Source organism: Azolla caroliniana, unplaced genomic scaffold (genome assembly GCF_043228905.1).
Source record: "Azolla caroliniana isolate FFs.n. ecotype wild unplaced genomic scaffold, voAzoCaro1.0.p SCAF_8, whole genome shotgun sequence".
Taxonomy (NCBI): Eukaryota; Viridiplantae; Streptophyta; class Polypodiopsida; order Salviniales; family Salviniaceae; genus Azolla; species Azolla caroliniana.
Window position 1 is genome coordinate 7,264,086 of NW_028230443.1, and position 22,208 is coordinate 7,286,293.

A 22,208-nucleotide genomic window follows, 5' to 3' on the forward strand; every position below is an offset into this window, starting at 1 on the left:
TGGTCGGGTGGATCGACACCCTACTTTCCCTCTCCTTTCTATCTATCTATCTTTTATCCTTATCATATGCTTACTTTAGATCATAACTCTAACATACACTAGGACAAATATGGCCGACTAGCATATTGTAGACCTTTTGTGATGGATATGTGTCGAATACAGGCAATAATGGAAGTATTCACACTGCCCTATTTGGACATACTAGGTTTTAGGCTATTTATGTATATAGTGGAAAGGGCAATTGCCCTAAGTTAGTTGTTATTTAAACTGACTCTTGTAACCTACTTGTAGTGGTTCCAAAAGTTGATATCAGAATTTGGTGTCTTTGATTCTACAACCAGTCGTCCTCTGCCTGCATCAACGCCTCTTCTTTTTTACTTATTGAATATCCTTTCTGGTACAACAGATTCTACGATTTCAGTCCAGCTGAAATCCTTCGTTTGGCAACTCCATACAAGATCACTTTCTACGAAGAGAAACACTTGAAAAGTTCGCATTCCACTATTCTAAATCATTGCCAAAAGAAGCCAGTCAGTTGTACTTTGCTTTCTGTGATTGTAGCCGCTCGGAGTGGGACTCTTTCATTGAATAGGCCATTTCGGCTAAGCAGTAGACCCAACACAACTAACGAGCAATCCTATGTTAATAATGAGCCAAACTCCGCGATAGAGAGGTTCAATTTTCGGGAGGATTTATCCATCTGTAATGAGAATGACATTGATAAGAGTATAAACAGAAATGTCTCCAGGTTATATTTTAATGACGAGTGAAGCAATTGTGTGCTTCATCCAATTAGGCAACAATTGAATAGGTCATTCAACGTTGTTCACACGCTCGCCATAACCACTCAAAGTAAAGTCAGCCCCAGGAACAAACCCCATCCGCACTTCATTTGGTCAGATGACATTCAAAAAGACCAGTCGGATCTGTTCCTCTCATCGTTGTAGTCACCCGAAGCAGGATCAGCATGGAGATCAATACAATCTACACATAATCTGTGATCGACCCTTTGATATCGACAATCGGAATAGGAAAAGTAGTTAAATGTGCTCAATTCGGTTAGGTGATATTCAAGAAGACCAGTTGGCTTTGTCCCTCGACTCATCGTAGATACTTTGAGCAACTTTAGTACCCAACTACCATCCTAAATCCAATCAACTAATCAATCGGCCAATTCGGGTTAAATTTGACTAGGGTGATTGGTTGTAGTCACTCCGGATCGAACACGTTGACATTTGAATCCGTTTCGGCTCGTGTTCAAACTCTTCTAGAACGAATTTGGGTGACCCAGTCGGTTATACCCAACCACTGTTCACAGCTAACTCTGAACAGAGCCTCCCAAAATTGACGCGGATGACATCAACATCCCGCTCATCAGAGATGAGTCTACGGAAGTTCGACGAATCGAACTTCAATTTCTGGAAGGAGCAAATGCAAGACTATCTAATAGTCAATGGTCAAATCGACCTAATCGGGACTGAAAATGCTCTAGAAGGATACAAGCCGAATGAGTGGACGAAGTTGGACCGAATTGCCCGTGACACCATTCGGAGTTTGTGTACTTCCCAATGCAATCATGTTTGATTGCCTTCCAACTATGAAATACACTCTCAGACACTTATGAAAAGAAGGTTGCCGCAACAAATAGGTACTTGATCCGGCACCTCTATAGTCTTCATATGAAAGAATATGTGTCGGTCCAGGCACACCTCAACGAGTACGAAAGCCTAAGCTCCCAAAATTTGGCTAAGGGGACGACAATTGAAGACGAATTAAAAGCAATATTGCTAATGAGTAGTCTCCCACCTTCATGGGAAACTTTTGTCACAACTGTGTGCAATGTTGAACTGTTGTTGTGAAGTACTCCAAAGTCACGAGCTCAATCTTGACGGAAGCTGCTCAAAGGAAATCGTTTGCAAATGATTCAGTCAGTGATGCCTACATAGTACAAGGTTCGACTAACCGACCGAATAGTCGAGGAAGAAGTTCTTCTTAACCGTTGAACAATGTGTGAAGCCAGAGCAAGTCTCGAGACAAACGAACCTGCAACTACTGCAAGAAACCCAAACATATCAAGGCTGACTATTGCACCCTCAAAAGCCCGAAACAATAAAGCTTAGAGAGTCGATCACAAAAGGCATATGGCAAAAGGAGGTCAACTTTGTCGGCTCATCGGCCAAAGTCATGACAAACGACTCAAATATATTGTATATCGAGAACCTAGTGTCATGATGACACTTACATACGATTTGGGTTTACAAGGAATCGTAACCCACAACCTTGTTATATACGTGTCAAATTCTTAACCATTGTAATGATATATTTACGTGTAAAGAATTTATAAACTATATGGAATATCATAAAATATTCTAGAGTACTCTATGTTCTAGAATGTTCTAGAATATTCGAGAGTGCTCTATTGTCTATAACGTTCTAGAATATTCTAGCATAATCTTTATTCTAAGATTTTCTAGAATACCCTATTAAGACTTATAAATATGCATCTAATAATAAGGGATGAACCAATTTGGTTCAACGCCATTCTAGAGCTCCCTTGTTGTTTACTCATTGTATTCCATCTTCTTGTGCAATACATTATCTTTACAATATACTCTCTCACTCTCTTAGTCTTGATAGTTTGAACCAATTTTTCTTTCCTCCCTCATTTCTTTCTCTTCCAAGAACCTTAATAAGTTCCCTTCTTTCTTTTCCTCTTCCCTCGTAAGATATGGAGTCCATGAGCAAACAAGAATATATGTGCGTCCTTTCTGAGCTCGACATGTTCACGAATAAATTTGTGGCACTAGAGCAAGAAAATCAAAGGCTACTTGGGGAACTACAACATGTGAGTACCGAGAAAGCGCAACAATATGAAGAGTTGTCACAACGGGTTCACCAACTCGAGGCTACTATATTATCATTACGAGAACAAGTGTCGGGGGTTCAAAACTACCCCAAAGAACTGAAGATTAGCTCCCTGCTAAGTTTGATGGTACGAGGTCTCTATTTCGAGGCTTTTTGAATCAAGTACATTTGGTTATTCAGTTACATCCCAATCGATACTGAACATAAGCTGCTCATGTGGGATTAGTAGGAACCTTGCTAAGCAGTACAACACTAGCATGGTTTGCACCACTCCTCGAGAAGAAATCACTGTTGTTGGAGGATTTTGAGGCATTTGTTAAGGAGTTTCAAGCTAGCTTCGGAGATACATACAACACTACGACAACAACAAACAAGATTTGAAGGCTCCAACAAGGAGATCGTCCCGCGTCGGCTTACGCAGCTGATTTCCATCTCTTGGCATGCGATATCCCTTGGGATGAGGCAGCTCTAATGGATCAATTCCGTCGAGGTTTGCGTAATAATGTCAAATATCTTCTTCTTACCTTTCATGAAGATCCAAAATCTCTTACAAAGGCAATTAGTTGAGTTGTGCGATGTGATAATCTCCTATTTGAGCGACGCTCGGAGTGCCAACAAATGTTGCACCGTCAATTGGAATAAACGTACACTTCTATAGTCGCAACGCCTCCACAAGTTTCTAGACCCATCGCGAGGGATGGCCCAACTCCAATCGAAATAGAGTCAACACAACGTCGGGGGGCCTTATCGGATGCTGAGAAGCAACGATGTCAAGCACATCACTTATGTTTATATTGTGGGGTCTAGGACATATAGCCATGAATTGTCCGCATAAACCTAGACATCAAGTATACCAAATAAGTGCACAAGACAACGCTACTTCAAGCTCCATGATTATTTCTAATAACATGAGTAAGCCTAGTAGTCCATGCCATGAGAGTAGATTCGATGTCTTGAGCCAATTAGAGGATGTGTTAAACAACTAAGTTCGGCCAAAATAGGAGCCATTTGGTTTGACAACCCTAGATATGTAGAGTTAGTTCCTAGTTGTGGTTCCATTCCATCAAATCAAGTTAGTCGAGTTTTTTCTGCACAAGTTGAGCTTAGCACATCTACTTGTCATCGAGGCCTAGTTTCTGCCCTCTTAGAGTTTGGAGCCAACCCTTGTTTCATGGATCGTGAGTTTGCATTGACACAAAACATCCTCTTGAATAGCCTCCCTAACCCAGTATCCGTAGAAGTCATCGATGGCCGTTCCATAGCATCAGGTGATATAGTTGAAGAGTCCAAGCCAATTTGTGTAGTTCTTAGTGATTTGGCAAGCATAATCTCTTTCAACATTATTTGTAGTCCAAAACACCCATTAGTTCTATGTCTCCCCTGGTTTGAACTACATAACCAGAAGATTGATTGGATGAAAAGAACAATTGAGGAATCCCAAGAAAATAGAACTACATTCGCATCCCTCAACACTCCAATATTTGATACTAGATCCCATAAGTTATCAACCTTCTCTCTCCATTAGTTACGATGTCGTGGTGTGACGTGTGCACTGTGAGAAAAAACGAGCTTTCACGCACATCTTATGAAATAATATATAAATGAAAATAATAATAATAATAAGTAACTTGTTGTAGCTTAGTGGTTAAGGCTTATAGATATATATAGAGAGAGGTATAGTTAAGGCTTATTATGGGTCGCCCATTTTGCCTTAGGGGTGTACTAGTAGGGTTTCATCTTATCCTCCTCATCTTCTTGGGTTAGGGTTTTGTAGCCTCCCTTTCTCCTTATCCCTTTTTCCTTCTACTTTTTCTTGTAGGGTTAGGGTTTGAGAGCTTCTTCTTTCTACTTTTCTATCTTTCTCCTCAACATATTAGAGAACCCGAGGTTTAGGGTTTTTATGTTCCTTATGAGTGTGTGGGGTTCTTCTTTCTTATAAGTTTTAGGGTAGTGAGTTTTGCATCTACTTGTGAGTTAGGGTTAGGGTTCCTTATACGACAATTTCTTCAACATCTCGATGGTGGTCAACTCGGTGGCCGATTGCGGAAGGGAGGTTGTAGTGGCACGAGAGCTACTCCGAATTGAGGCAACATGGCCATCAAAAGTAGTTGAGCTCAGAGCCCACTAGACTCGCTTTCATCAGATTATTTTCAGCCCCTTGTGTATTGATTAGCTGTTTTTTAATAATGATGAAACTATTTCTATGTAAAAGAATCACCTAAATCGTGGTATCTAACCTAATCGTTGTACAAACCCTAAATTTTGCAACATAACTCTTGTATATTTTTGTCTACATTTCTCCCTAACCTCATGCGTATTCTCCTTAAACATTTGCTAATCGTGGTAACGAATCTCCCACTTCCTTACCCCTTGTGTCTCCCCATTCCAAGGCCCTGGCGGTCCCGTTCAAGCGACACACACATGCAAAACTTTGCGACAATGTAAGAGGGAATGAGGACATGTTCGTATTTGCAATCGTAGCAACTCCATCCAATTACCAAAAAAATATAAAGAGTTTTTAGACGTCTTTGATAAGGTGAAGGCAAATACACTACCAGAGCATAGGCCATATGACTGCCCTATTGACTTACAACTAGGGATAGAACCGCCATGGGGGCCAATTTATAATCTCTCACTTGTAGAGCTAGAGACTTTACGGGAATATATCGATGAGAATCTGGCAAACGGATTCATCAGGCATTCTAGATCCCCTATTAGTGCACCTATCTTCTTTGTTAAGAAGAAAAACGTGTCTCTTCGGTTGGTCGTGGATTATCGAGGGCTGAACAAAGTGATTATTCGGAATAGATATGCTCTACCATTGATCTCAAACCTTTTGGAATGTCTCAGTGGAGCAAAATATTTCACAAAATTGGATTTTCGTGGTGCATACAATCTAGTTCGGATTCGTCTAAGGGATGAATGGAAAACTGCTTTTCGCACTTGTTATGGACATTTCAAGTATACCGTGATGCCATTCGGTCTCACAAATGCGCTTGTAGTGTTCCAACATATGGCGAATGATATTTTTCGAGATTTTCTCAATATCTTCAGAATGGTTTACCTGGACGACATTTTGATCTACTCGAAGACTAAAGAGAAGCATGACAAACATGTTCGTGAGGTATTACGTCGACTACGAGAATATGGTCTCTACGCAAAATTAGAAAAGTGTAGTTTTGGACAGAATCAAGTGGAGTTTTTGGGGTATGTTGTATCATCAACTGGTATCTCTATGGACCCAATGAAGGTTCAAACAATTTTAGATTGGCAAACACCCCTTTCAGTGCCTAATGTACAATGTTTTCTGAGGTTTGCAAATTTTTATCGGAAATTCATTAAAAATTATTCCAAGGTTGTGCTTCTTTTCACCCGACTCACACACAAAAATCAACCATTCATATGGAATTCAGAGGCGACCGAGGCGTTCGAAAGTTTAAAACGAGCATTTACAACAACGCCTATTTTGGCTCATGTTGATCCCAAGAAACGCTTAATCCTTGAAGCTGATGCATCCGACTTTGCATTAGGAAGTGTTCTATCGCAAACTGGAGATGATGGGCAACTACATCCTATTACTTTTCATTCCTGAAAATTCGAAGCTGCTAAGATTAACAACGAGATCTATAACAAAGAGCTTATGGTAATTGTGGATTCTTTTCAACAATGGCGACATTTTCTGGAAGGTTCTTCTCAGCAGATCATTGTCTACAATGATCACAAGAACCTAACATATTTCCAAAATGCTCGAGTCTTAAGTCGGCGATAAGCTCGTTGGGCACAATTTTTGACTCACTTCGACTTTGTAATCATATATCGCCTAGGGATGCAGCAAGGAAAAGCGGATGCTCTTTCTTAGCGGTCTTATATGGAACTTCGTCCAAGAGAACCAGCTTTTGAGCATAAAAAAGAAATCCTTTTGGGTCCAAATCGCCTACGATTAATGGCAATTAATTCCATAACCACACCTAGGGATTCCACTTTTCTTGATTCCATTCGAGATCATATGGCTATTGATGTGTTCGCAAAAGATATTTTGGATCATATCCCTCATACTAACTATAGGCAGTTCTATTGGCATGGTGGTTTTCTGTTTCGACAAAACCTATTGTATGTTCCTGATGGTTCCCCACGCTTGCAAGTCTTAGAACATTGTCATGACACACCAATGGCTGGACATTTTGGAGTTGCCAAAACTCTAGAATTAGTTTCTTGGCAATATTGGTGGCCTTGACTTTGTCATTTTGTGGAGGAGTATGTCTGAAGTTGTGATACATGTTGTTGATCAAAGAGTCCTCGACACCGATCATATGGGTTACTACAACCACTTCCAATTCCTGAAAATCCTTGGAAGTCTATATCCTTGGGTTTCATTACCGATCTCCCAATTTCGAGGGCTTTTGATACCATTCTGACCATGGTCGATCGACTTACCAAAATGGCACATTTTTTGCCATGTACAAAGTCTATTACTAGTCAAGAGACATTGGATCTAGTTATGCAAGAGGTGTTCAAGCATCATGGTCTCCCAGACGATATTATTAGTGATCGAGGTCCACAATTCATCTCAAAGTTATGGAAGCACATGTTAAAACTTCTTCGAGTTTCGGTTAAGCTTTCTTCGGGCTACCATCCAAAGACTAATGGCCAAACCGAGCGTACCAACTAGACTTTGGAGCAATATCTTCATTGTTTCAACAACTATCAACAGGATGATTGGATTGATTTTCTACACTTGGCGGAATTCGCTTATAATAATTCAGTCCATTCGTCTACAAGATATTTGCCATTTTTCACAAATACGGGTTCTCATCCTCGTTGGACGATGACTAAACACCCCGGAGTTCCTATCAACCATGTTGATGCAGATCGTCTCAGTCGTCTCCAAGAAATTCACGCTACCATTATCCACAATTTGCGCGATGCTCAAAGTACATACAAGAGGATTGCGGACCGTCATCGCCTAGACTTCGCAGAAACGTTTCAGGTCGGGGATCGTGTATGGCTTCTACAACACAACATCAAGACCACTAGGCCTTGTGGTAAATTAGATTACCAACGGTTTGTCCCGTACGAGATCACTGGTAATATAAGCGATGTTGCATTTCGTCTTGGCCTCCCTCCTCACATGCATCTTCACCCCTTGTTTCATGTCTCCCTTCTCGAACCTTACACCACAAGTTCAATTCCGGGCCATCTTACAACTCCCCCACCACCTATAGAGTTTTTGGAAGGAACGGAATTCGAGGTTGCTGCCATTCTCGATTCCAAGATCATGCGCAACAAGTTGTATTACTTGGTTGATTGGTTAGGCTATACACCCAATGATCGAACTTGGGAACCTACAACAAATCTTGTCAATGTTGCGGACATGTTCACCAAATTTCATCGACAATATCCTCATAAGCCAGGTCCTAGTTCAACCCATACCACCCGTGATAGGGATCGTCGAAGAAGGGGCATAGTGTCATAATGACACTCACATATGATTTGGGTTTACAAGGAATTGTAACCCACAACCTTGTTATATACGTGCCGAGTTCTTAACCATTGTAATGATATATTTATGTGTAAAGAATTTATAAACTATATGGAATATCATAAAGTATTCTAGAGTACTCTATGTTCTAGAATGTTCTAGAATATTCGAGAGTGCTCTATTGTCTAGAACGTTCTAGAATATTCTAGCATAATCTTTATTCTAAGATTTTCTAGAATACCCTATCAAGAATTATAAATATGCATCTAATAATAAGGGATGAACCAATTTGGTTCAATGCCATTCTAGAGCTCCCTTGTTGTTTACTCATTGTATTCCATCTTCTAATGCAATACATTATCTTTACAATATCCTTTCTCTCTCTCTCTCTCAATCTTGATAGTATCTTCTAGTGCAATACATTATCATTACAATATAATCTCTCTCTATCTCTCTCTCTCAGTCTTGATAGTATCTTCTAGTGCAATACATTATCTTTACAATATAAACTCTGTCTCTGTCTCTCTGTCTCTCTGTCTCTCTCGACACCTAGTCAAATCATAAGTTCTGCTCATGACTCAGGAATCAAGCACCTGGCTCCAAGACTCAGGTGCGTTGTACCAAGTGACTCCTCGTAGATCTCAGTTCCAACAATATTTGGCTCTGAATTCTGACTTAGTCCAAGTTAGGAACTCGCAACAGTGTCATAATTTGTATTGACATTGTAGAGCTCAATCTTCCAGGAGGCTCTACATTGGTACTACATAATTTCCGACACGTACCTAAACTATCACGAATGCCGATCTCAGTCGGACAACTTGATGGAGACGACATCCATGCCGACTTCTCATCAGGAGGGTGGACACTTCACAGGGGGAACCTCCTGCTTGCTCGAGATCCGAAAGTACATTCACTATACTCAATATATGTCACACTCAAAGAGGGTGACTTGTTTCTGGTTGATATTCCCGTGTCATCACTTTGGCGGAGACAACTCAGATACCTCAGGAAGGTCAGCATCACGTACTTATCTAGAGTTGGATACATCCCCAAACCCTCCTCTTACCACCAAATTTGCGAGCATTGCGAGTATGGCAAACAAACAGTCGTTGCACACCCCATGATAGCACCAAGAGAATTGAATCCGCATGATCTAGTTCAATTGGACATCTGTGTTCCGATGCCACGTCAATCTCTTGGTGGTGCCTTCTATTTCGTGAGCTTCATCGACGTTTCAACTCAAAAGGTGTGGGCATATCCAATCAGAACCAAAGATCGGTTGTTCTCAATCTTTTCCAAATGGATCTCTATGGTAGACTAGTCGCTATGGTAGAGAACTAGTCTGCCCGGAAGCTAAAACACCTTTGGACGGACAATAGGGGAGAGTTTAAGTCTAAAGAATTTGTCAGGTTTTGCCGACAACGCGACATCAAACGTGAATACACGACACCACATAGTCTAGAGGAGAACATAATTGCTAAAAGGATGAATCAGACATTTCAGGAACGAATACTGTCCATGCTCCAACACTCTGGACTATCAGATGTCTTCTGGGCAGAGGCCCTACTTAAGACAACACACATAATCAATATGACGCCAAGTAGGCCTCTAGGACTTCAAATTCCTTGGGAATTATGAATCGACAAAAAGCCGAATTATGAGAAACTGAGGATTTTCGACTACAAGGCTTATGCTCTCGTGCCAAAAGCTTGCACCGAGGTCGAGGAAATCTATATTCCTTGGCTATGGACTAGATGACGAGATTGGATACCGGCTCTGAGACCCCGAGAATAGACGAATTGTTTGAAGTTTAGACGTAGTGTTCAATTAGTCGGCTATGCATAAGACGGCCAAAAGGCCTATTGAAGTCTGAAGGGTAACTTTCTCGGAAGTGTCGGCCCTTCATGATGGCCCAACTCATAACATGAGGTCGTCTCACGAGAAGCCGAATCCTCTAGCACCAAATCGACTCCAACCGATTCTGCACAACCAAATGTTTCGGTTTTAGATAATCAGACCCACACACCCGATGCAACTAGTCTAATCATACTGAGAAGGTCTGAGAGATTGCCACAACCTTAGGAGAGATACTCTCCTAGAGTCTTCTTTACACACGTTGGTGAACTGGCATTGTATAAAGAAGCATCAACATCAGCCGATTCAGCCGCATGGCATCTAGCAATGGAGTCAACTAATGAACTCAATTCAACAAAATTTGACTTGGAACCTAATCGAACTATTGAAAAATTGACGTGCTCTTCCGTGCAAGTGGGTCTATAGAATAAAAGAGACGTATGATTTGTTGTCACCGGGCTGGACAAGCCCCTAACACAGGGTGTCCCTATGGAACACTTCACCAAAGGGGTGGTGCGGTAAGGAATGTGCACACCGTAATACAAAACCGATCCTTCCCGGTTACTATTCGGAATGATTAACTTGATACACGCGTATGATAATCACATTAAGCACAGAACGGTATTAACAAGTTAAACCATATGCAAAGACACAACACTTTTCTATTAATTATTCGTTGTTACTTACATCGTCTTCAGATCCTTTTATAGGTATCCGGTTGGGTTACAAACCGGTGCCAAATGGCTATCGGCTACGAATCGGTTCATATCTAGATCGGCATACCAATTCTGGGTCCGTCCATTCGCTCTTATAATTATCATAATTTATCTAATTACAACTCCCAAAACCAGCTCCCCTTTCATACTTTGGCCTAACCGGCCAACACATGGCACGCCTGTGGGACAGTACATTGTACGTCGAACCCACGGTTAGCCCCTTCATTCATCCTCCAAAATGTCCAGAATGCTCTAGTCCAGGGGTTCCAACGGTTTATTGAGTAGTTGCTCCATCGGTTGTTGTTGTTGTTGCTCCTCCAGTTGTAGTTGTTGCTATTGTTGATCCCCAACCTGCTCTTCCTCTCCGGCCCTATCCATTTCCGCCTCTAATGGTCTCGGCGCTTCTAGCTCCGGCTCCTCATCCTTGGCTCCTCCTTCTGCTACACTGGGGCTTTGTCTGGCTCCGCCAGTCTGACTTCTTTTGGCTGCTCTACTCAGGCTTCGTTTGGCTGGCCTCCGCTGGTTTTGACTACATTCGGTGGTTGCTCTGGAGATTGCTCTCCGTCACTAATGTTAATTGCCGCCGACATTTGCGATGTTATCTACCATCTTCGCTCCCGTTCGTATTGCTCGAACTGGAGTTGAGTGCCAAGCTGGTCATCATCCAGTTGTTCTACCAACCGCCTAACAACCGCCAATCGTTCCCCTACCAGGGACAAGAAATCGTCCGACAACTCCTCCCGGATGGTTACAATACTCTCCGCATCCATCTTGTAGAAGTTGTCATTGTCCTTTCTCTGGTTTTCCGCATCCGCTCGCAACGTTTGTAATTCCGCCGCATGTTGTGCCCATTTTCACCACCATTGCACTGAGCTTTCACCAATCATACTCTTTGTTCGTTCTTTCCATGCTTGCACAATGGCGCGGATCCGGTCGAGCCCCATCTTGGATTTGTCCTCCGTAGCCAGTTTTTCCTCCTTTAACTTCTTTATCAGGCCCGCGGTTGCCTGTGCTTGCACCTCATATTCCAGGAATTGGGTTTGATAATGTTGAGAATCAAGCTCAACTTGAGTGAACATGTGCTTATGAAGAAAAGGACGGTGTGTGAAAAAGTGTGTGAGCACACTTTATTGTAATCCATGTAGTTGTCGAGTGTTAGTGTGGTCAAAGAATATTAGATATTCTTATGACAAAATCGTACTCAAGTGGATATCTTGGTTAGATTCCACCAACACATTTAATAGGTCAGTCCCTTGAGGACTTGTATATAAAACCCGCTTTTGCCATTTAGTTTAGTTGATGATCTTTAGATAATTAATATAGCTCTCTTAAGTGCATAAGATGTCATCCCCCTAATGTGTGTTTTCTTATTTTTCTAGTTATTCTCTGTAATTCTTTCTCTAGTTTATACATTCACTCTCTCTCTCTCTCACACACACTACGCTTCTAAATACTAAACTCTACTAGAGCTAAATTCTTTACAGATAAGTTGTATGAACTCTGTTCAACGCCATCTTTGCTCGTTTTGTCTCCTCATAATGTTGTCGGTTGAGCTCCATCCGGTCCCTTGCTACTTCTTCCAGTACCTTTGCCATGTCGACCGCCTTGGTCCATTCTTCCACCAATGCCTCTGTCGCCCTAAACCTCATTCTAGAGTTCTAACTTCTCCTGCTGTCGGTCACCTTCTACAATCAAATTCTTGTGCTCCGTGTCCAAATGCTTGTGATCTCGGTGCAGTCGTTCAAAATCCTTCGTCTTCTGCTTCAACTTTTGGTTTATTTGGCGTCAGGCGCAGTCTTCCCGGTCTTGCTACTGCCGTAGTTCTTCTTTGAGCCGCTCAATTTCGGTGTCGTAAAGATTTTCGCCCACGGTGTGAAATTTGCATGGAATGTACAAAATCGAGTGTGGTTCTTCACACACGATATTGAACAATAATAATGAAGATATTATTTTATATCTTGGTAAGAAAAGATGGATGTCTTCTAGGGCTTTCGAATTCATTTTACTACATGTGAAATGGACAAATTAGTGTCAAGTTATGTGAATGTGAAGTTTGAGAAGAAGAAGAGAAAAACAAAATTGTGAGATATCCAACATAGATAGGACAACATCAGGATGTAAGAGTATATAAGTAGAGTCATATCTCTTTATATTTCATCTAAGTGCTAGGAGCATAAAAGGGTTGGGTTGTATGACTTGGACGAATGGATGTGGCCAAGTTATTCAAATAATGTTTTGGACGGAGCCGGAACCGGCACCGCATGGCGCCGACACCGAACGGTGACGGAACCGGAACCAACACCAGACGGCGACGGAACCGAAACCGACATCGGGACCGGAACCGGAACCGATAGACAGGATAGATAGATCGATCAGATAGGTTGATCGCGACGATTTCAGTGTGAAACGAACAAAATCATCTAGACTAAAAACCCTATTAGAAATTTGCAATAAAATTGAACCTTGCACCTCCAAGATAGGAGGCAATAGACTTACCACTAGGCTTAGTCATTTCCTTAAAAATGTTTTTTCTATCATTATACTTTTACATGTAAATTCTCATATTAGAGCTTCATTGAGTGACATGGTTATCATGCATCACATGTAATGCATGAGCGTCAAATGGCAAACATACATCACATGCATTCCATGCATTGTATTCATGTCTTGTAACCTCACATGCATCATATGCATGGGAGCATCTATAAAAGGGTGGCTGAAAAAGATCAATGGGGAGCAATGTATTAATCAAGAAATTAAAAGTAAGAAAATTTGTTATCCCATTGGGTGATGTATTAATCTTGTCTCTCAAATCTAAAGTTAAGCGTCCTATCTGATCTCAATCTCTCTCTCTTTCAATCTATCTAAAATACTTTCTAGCTAAAGCTAGTGCATACTTCGAACCCTTCCGGTCCAGAACCCTGGCGGTTCCGCCTCACGATCCGCACGTATTGACGGATTTTTCACGACATAATTAAGTGGTGAACCTGAGGTGAAGAAGCGGTAGGAAGGATCAAGACGAGGATCGACCAATACTTGGAGATGGCATCTTCAAGCAATCAAGTGGGAGAGTTCGAAAGAATGATGATAATCTTCGAGCAAATGATGATATCTCGGGACAATGATGCGAGCGTGGAGAAGGTTGTCAATCGTGTTGTGGAGGTCGAGGGTCAATTTGATGGAAGGAACATTACAAAGTTCCTGGATGTATACAAAAGGGAGATGAATCAAAGGGACGTTGTCGTGAAGAAAACCGGCCAGAAGCGGAATCGGCGAAGCAGGGCGCATGAACCGGGCCTACACTTTTCCACACCAATTGATACCTTGTAAATAACTAGGAGTAAGACGGTGGGAGCAAAGAGACTAGATGTGACACATTGAATGTCTTGGAAATCGAAGGGTATCTCTGTCCGAAAGCACAGAGAATAAATTGATGAAAACGAGGGTGCAACGGCCTGCCTCGACGACCTACAAAAGGGAAGGAAGAAGGCGGATGAAGATATCGTGTTTTGGGAGCGAGGAGGAAGTGTTGTCGGACTGGGGACCGAGCTCTCTCCTTCGTCGTTCGTCATTCTCTGCAGTATTTTGGACCGAGTTGCCTCTGCTTCGTGGACAACCCGTGTGCTTCCGGCAGAGGCTCCACAGTGCAATCAGGGTTGTGTGCGTGCGTGAGCATCGTGTGTGTGCGTGTTCGCCTGAGTTGGGTCCATTGCCGGCTTGCCAGTTGTAATCGTTATTGGTTTTGTAATTAAGACTTGGTTCTCTCTCTCTTTCTCCCTCTGTGTTTCTCCAAGCCGCTCTCTTCCCCTCTCTTCTCTCTCACGCTCCTTGGTTCAAGGCCCCTGCGGTCCCGCCTCTTTCCACACGCGAAAAGCGTAACAACTCGACATATTTGGTGAACCCAATGTGAAACAAGCGACAAAGGAGTGAAGGATGAGGGGATCCGAGCTTGCTGAAACTATGGCCGTAGCCGTCAACTGGCTAGTGAGCGCTCGCGAGGGAATGGGTGCCCTCGACAAGGCCATTGAGTCGATCGTCAGCACCATAGGTCGATTCGGTGGGAAGAATGCCATGAGCTACTTGGAGGCCTACTGGGCCGAAATGATCATGAGGGATATCTCGGTGGACAGGCGGTTGTCCGGATTCCCTGGGGTGGTGACGCCGAGCATCCACGCAGAGGTGCTCGAGGTGCTGGCTGGATGCCAGACTTGGGAGGAGTTCGAACTGCGGTTCCTCGAGATGTATGGGTTCGATGACTCGCTTCGGCTGTCGAAGCGAGACTTCATGGCGTGGGTTGAGAGCCCTGGTGTCATGATATGGCAAGACTCGAACCCATGACCTTAGGTTATATGGGTCGAGCTCTTGACCATTAGACCATCTATTGTAATAGGTAGGATATTATTTTCATTTACATTTTATTATAGGAAATTAGTGTATATTCCAGATTTCTCTGGAACATTCTAGCCTAGTGTCATGATATGGCAAGACTCGAACCCATGACCTTAGGTTATATGGGTCGAGCTCTTGACCATTAGACCATCTATTATAATACGTAGGATATTATTTTCATTTACATTTTATTATAGGAAATTAGTGTATATTCCAGATTTCTCTGGAACATTCTAGAAGCTTCAGGATTACTCCTGAAAACACTATAAAAGAGGGCACTAGGCATTATGTTGAACCAAATTGGTTCAACGCTAGTCTTAAGCCTTTTAGCCACCATTGTATATTCTCTTCATATAATACATATCTTTCTTATCATCACTCACTCACTCTCTCTCTCTCTCTCTCTCTCTCTCTCTCTCTCTCTCCCCGTCTCGCTCACTCCTTCCTTCTCTCTCAAAGTTCTACACCTCTCATAGTACTAATCCTTCGTTTAGTACTAATTCCTTCTCTGTCTCAATACTGTTCCTGACAGTTTGAACCAAATTTTCTACCTTCTATCTCTCTCATTTCCTACTAATATCTTATTCCTCTTTTCTTTCATCCCATGGCCACTGTTAGCGCTGAAGAATATCAATCTGTTTTCTCGGAATTTCAATGCTTGAAAGAGAAGTTCCATGCTTTGGAACAAGAAAACCAACGATTGTTGGGGGATCTTCAGCAAATCTCCTTAGAAAAGCAGCAAACGCAACAACAGCATGGGGAACTTGCGTTACGCGTGCAACAACTCGAAGCAACCATCGTAGCGATGCAACAACATGGGCCCGGAACACAAGGGATTCATAAAGAACCCAAGATTGGCCTTCCCACGAAGTTTGATGGAACGCGATCGTAGTTTAGAGGGTTCCTTAACCAGGTACGATTAGTTATCCAAATGCATCCTTCCCGATATCCCAATGATGCATCACGAGTGGGTTTAGTAGGCACTTTGTTAAGTGGCTCAGCGTTGTCATGGTTCGCTCCACTATTAGCAAAGGAATCTCCGTTACTCAACAACTTTGAAGAGTTTCTAGGTGAGTTTAAAGCATGTTTCGGATATACTGACAGCATTAGGACCGCAATCAACAAAATTCGGCGATTACGCCAAGGTGACCGTCTAGCCTCCGCATACGCTGCAGATTTTCGCCTACTCGCCGCCGATATCCCTTGGGATGATCAAGCGTTGATGGAGCAATTCCGTTATGGTTTACGCAACGACGTTAAGGATTTACTCTTGACCTTCCCCGAAGAGCCAAAGTCCTTAACAGAAGCAATCAGTCGCGCGGTGAGATGTGACAACCGCCTCTTTGAGCGACGTTCGGAAAGACAGCTACAGATGCCGAGGCCAAGATCAGAGCCCACCTACGCCTCAGTGGTAGCAAGACCTTTTCCGAGGGAGTCATATAATGCGCCTCCAACGAATACTCTGACTCCGATGGAGAATGACACTACACGTCGTCGAGGGCCATTATCCGAAGAAGAAAAGCAGTGACGCCGTACAAATCGACTATGTCTTTACTGCGGTGGACCAGGACATATCGCAATAAATTGCCCCCATAGGCCTCGAAGATAGGTAAACCAAATAGTCGCTAGTTCTAATTGTACTAAACCCGAGCCTATTTCAGTAGGAATATCTGATAGTCCTAATAGTCCTAATAGCCCAGATCTAGCGAACAAATTTGATGTCCTTAGTCAGTTAGAAGAAGAGTTAAACGACTAAGTCCAACCAAAATAGGAGCCGTTTGGTTGGACAACCCTAGATCTGTGCAACCCATTAGTGGTTCCATTCCCTCTACGCAATTTAGTGATGTGTTCGTAGCCCAAGTAATAGTTAGTACTAAAAGTACCCCTCCAGTACATGTCCTACCACTCTTAGATTTCGGAGCTAACTCTTGCTTTATGGATAAGAAATTTGCTCAAGCTCATAAGATATCCCTAAGAAAACTCCAGTGTCTAGCCTCTATAGTAGTCATTGATGGACGTCCCATTGCTTCCGGAAATATAATAGAAGAGTCAGAGCCCATTAATATTGTCCTAGATAACTTAGCATGTGTAGTATCATTTAATATTATTAGTATCCCAGAACATCCTATAGTTTTAGGATTACCGTGGTTCGAGTTACATAACCCAAACATAGATTGGAGAACAAGAGAAATCCAGTGTCGACAAACCCAAGGGTCAACTCAGAAGATGGCAACCATTTCACTACGTCAGTTGCGTAAAGAAGGGCGCGAGGAGGAAATGTTCCTCTTTGCAATATTAGTAAACCCCTCTAGCACCACTAAAGAAGAATCCACCGTTCAACTTCCCGAGAAGTATCGTCATTACGCCGATGTGTTCGATAAAGTACAAGCCAACACACTTCCTCATCATTGACCGTACAATTGCCCCATCTATTTACAACCGGGAAAAGAGCCGCCATGGGGACCGATCTACAATTTGTCACCAACCGAGCTGGAAGTCCTTCGGGCCTATATCGAGGAGAATTTGGAAAATGGTTTCATTCGACATTCGAAATCTCCAGCCGGCGCGCCCATTTTCTTCGTCAAGAAAAAAGATGGATCGCTTCGTCTCGTTGTAGATTACCGTGGCTTGAATAAGGTTACAATCAGGAATAGGTATGCTCTTCCCCTTATCTCAAGTCTTTTAGAACGGATCAATGGTGCCAAGTTCTTCACGAAGATCGACTTACAGGGAGCATATAACCCGTACCGATCCGACCAGGAGACGAATGGAAGACTGCGTTTCGCACCAGATATGGGCACTTCGAGTATACGGTCATGCCGTTCGGCCTCACTAATGCGCCGACAGTCTTCCAGCACATGGCTAATGATATATTCCGAGATCTATTGGATGATTGTTTGATCATCTATTTGGATGATCTACTGGTTTATTCAAAGACCCAAGAAGAACATGATTCTCATGTACTATTAGTACTAAAACGACTTCGAGAACATGGTCTGTATGCAAAGCTGGAAAAATGTAGTTTCGGGTGCAACCAAATGGAATTTCTCGGCTACATCATTTCGTCAGAAGGCATCTCCATGGACCCAGCTAAGGTCAAAATGGTGGTAGAATGGCAGACTCCGCGTTCGGTGCGGGATGTGCAATGCTTCCTAGGCTTTGCCAATTTTTAACAGAAATTCATACAAGATTACTCAAAGATCGTTCTACCTCTCACACAACTTACCAGGAAGGGACAACCGTTCATCTGGTCTGAAGAAACGGACATGGCTTTCGAGAGTCTTAAAAAGGCATTTACATCGGCTCCAATTCTAGCTCATGTCGATCCGGAAAAAGCATTCATTATCGAAGCTGACGCATCGGATTTTGCATTGGGGAGCATTCTGTCACAACAAGGGAATGATGAGAAGCTACATCCTGTGGCTTTTCACTCACGCAAGTTTGACGCCGCCGAAATTAACTACGAAATTCATGATAAGGAGCTATTGGCAATAGTGGATTCTTTTATGCAATGGAGGCATTTTCTGGAGGGATCCTCTCATCCAATCACCGTATTTAGTGATCACAAGAATCTTGCCTACTTTCAGGATGCTCGTGTGTTGAATCAACGTCAAGCTCGGTGGGCCCACTTCCTCACGCGTTTCGACTTCAAAATTACATATCGTTCGGGGAAGCACCAAGGGAAGGCAGATGCATTATCACGACGTTCGTATCTAGCACCCCGTCCCGGCGAGCCAGCTTTCGATAACCAAAAACGAGTCATCTTGGGACCAACACAACTACAAGCAACACAGATCTTTGACATGCCCATGGATTCCTGCGTTATCGATACCATACGTGAAGACTTGAAGACAGATGCATTCGCCCAAGCTATACTAGCACAAATTGATCCCTCTCGAGCGTCGTGTTCACAGTCGCAACCACCAGGTACGGACTATCGGCAATTCAAATACCATGATGGGTTACTCTTCTTTAAAGAACTTTTGTATGTTCCTAATGGTTCTTGCCGCCTTCGAGTAGTTCAAAACTGCCATGACACATATACAGCTTGGCATTTTGGTAGTACTAAAACATTGCATTTAGTACAACTATCATTCTGGTGGCCCTGTATGCGACAATTTGTCGAGGATTTTGTTCGGACTTGTGATACATGTTGCAGAGCGAAAATGCCAAGGCATCATCCATATGGTTTATTAGAACCATTACCAATTCCAAGCAAGTCGTGGCAATCCATTGCTCTAGACTTCATCACAGATCTTCCTGTCTCTAAGGGGTTCAATGCGATTCTAACGGTGGTCGATCGATACACGAAGATGGCTCATTTCTTGCCATGTACTAAGGAGATCTCCAGTGAAGACACTACCGAAATTGTCATGCGTGAAGTATGTCGGCATCATGGACTTCCCGATAGTATCATCAGCGACCGTGGACCCTAGTTCGTGTCAAAATTCTGGAAGCACCTTTTTAACATGCTCAAGGTCTCTTGTAACCTCTCCTCCGGCTACCATCCACAAACCGATGGCCAAGCTGAACGAACAAATCAAACGCTGGAGCAGTATCTGCTGTGCTTTCTCAGTTATCATCAGGACGATTGGGCAGATATTCTCCACTTCGCTGAATTTGCCTATAACAACTCTATCCACGCATCCACTAAAGTTACGCCATTTTATGCTTATACGAGATGTCACCCCCGGTGGAGTGTACTTGAAACCCCAGAGGTGTCCACAAATCCGTGCGCGGAGGATCGTTTGGAGCGGTTACGCAAGATACAAGCGGATTTATCTACTCATCTCCAGCAAGCTCAACAAACACACAAGGTCTACGCGGATCGTCATCGACTTCCATCCAGTTTTAATATTGGAGATCGGGTGTGGCTGCTACGACGACACATCAACACTACTCGCCCATGTGAGAAGTTGGATTATCGGCGATTAGGTCCTTTCCGTATTATTGGACAGATTAATGATGTCGCTTTTCATCTCGATCTACCTCCTCAACTTCGGATACATCCGGTGTTTCATAGTTCTCTCCTCGAACCCTATCACGAGAGCACCATCCCAGGACGTCTTATCAAACCTCCACCCCCGATCGAGCTTGAAGATGGGCCAGAGTACGAGGTTGCCGCCATCCTTGATTCCAAGATTGTTCGCAACAAGCTCTACTATCTAGTCGATTGGCTAGGCTATAGTCCCAGCGAACGTACTTGGGAACCGATCGAGAATGTGACCAATGCTCGTGCTCTTCTTGAAGACTTCCATCGTCAATATCCACACAAACCGGGTCCTCAATCCAAGACGACTCGTGACACTCGTCGTTTTAAAGGGGGGATAATGTCATGATATGGCAAGACTCGAACCCATGACCTTAGGTTATATGGGTCGAGCTCTTGACCATTAGACCATCTATTGTAATAGGTAGGATATTATTTTCATTTACATTTTATTATAGGAAATTAGTGTATATTCTAGATTTCTCTGGAACATTCTAGAAGCTTTAGGATTACTCCTGAAAACACTATAAAAGAGGGCACTAGGCATTATGTTGAACCAAATTGGTTCAACGCCAGTCTTAAGCCTTTTAGCCACCATTGTATATTCTCTTCATATAATACATATCTTTCTTATCATCTCTCTCTCTCTCTCTCTCTCTCTCTCTCTCTTTCTCTCCCCGTCTCGCTCACTCCTTCCTTCTCTCGAAGAAGTTCTACACCTCTCATAGTACTAATCCTTCGTTTAGTACTAATTCCTTCTCTGTCTCAGTACTGTTCCTGACACCTGGGAAAGGAGGAACACGTCGGTGCTCCTCTAGGAGTTCGAAAAACAGTTCGCACGGCTGTCAACGCTGGACCGGACCGTGCTCGACACAAGCCATATACTACTATTTGTCAAGTCGGTGGACGCCATGGACTGGGAGAAGCTGGGTCTACTGTTGGAAACGGATGAAGGGCTCACGACAGACTAGGCCATGGTAAGGAGGGTCTGCAGTCGTTTCAACAAGCGGCGTGAGTGGAGCGACGAGGGCTTGTCGGCGGCAAGGCCGGTCTAGGCGAGGGAGCTCGAGGAGCTGGCGTCAATACCGGCTAGGAAGGAAGAAACTCAGAGTTGGCTTGAGACGGGCTCAGCCCCGAGTGGAGTGGTCAAAGGTCCCTCCGAAGGCGCGTCTCTAGAGGAGTTGTCGTAGATGGTGCGAGATTTCCAAATCGCACAGGCCCGGAGCGACAACGGCGAACAGTCTCGTGACCGAAGGCCGCCGGCGGGGCAGTGGTGCATGTGGTGCGACGCGGTCGGCCACATCCGGAAAGAATGCGCGGATTTCGCCGAGGCACTCAGGGCCAACGTGGTGTCCCTCTGGAATGGGTGGGTGCACGCGAGCGAGACCAAAAAGCCCTAGAGTTGAATACGGGGCGCGACGGAATGAAGCGGTTGATGGAAGAGGCCGCGACACGACATGCAGAGGCCGTTAACTACTCGGCGTTGGCGGTAATCTCGGTCGGGGGTGATGAGGCCCGGAAAGCGAAGGACTCTAGATTCTGGCCGCTAGTGCTAGAGGGTCTCTCCGGAGTATGGTTGAAGAAGGAAGCGGCTAACCACGCGGAACAACGGATTCGGGAGGTCACCGGATGGGACGACCCGATGGAAGAAAAGACTGGCTTTGTAGCAGCCGCATGCCAGAACTACGAGGTTCTGGTAGAAGACAAGCGCGTGAGAAAGGCCGGAGGGGGCGGCCCCTCGCAGCGGTACGAGACCCGGTTCGAACCGAAGCTGAATGAGGCCGACAACGCCGGCACACCGGAGCAGAAGAAGCAGGCCGGTTTCCGACTGAGCACCGAAATCGAACGAACAACAGACCTATGGAAGGTCTTGGAAGAGAGAATTCTCGACAGCAAGGTCGAGCTGTCGTTACGG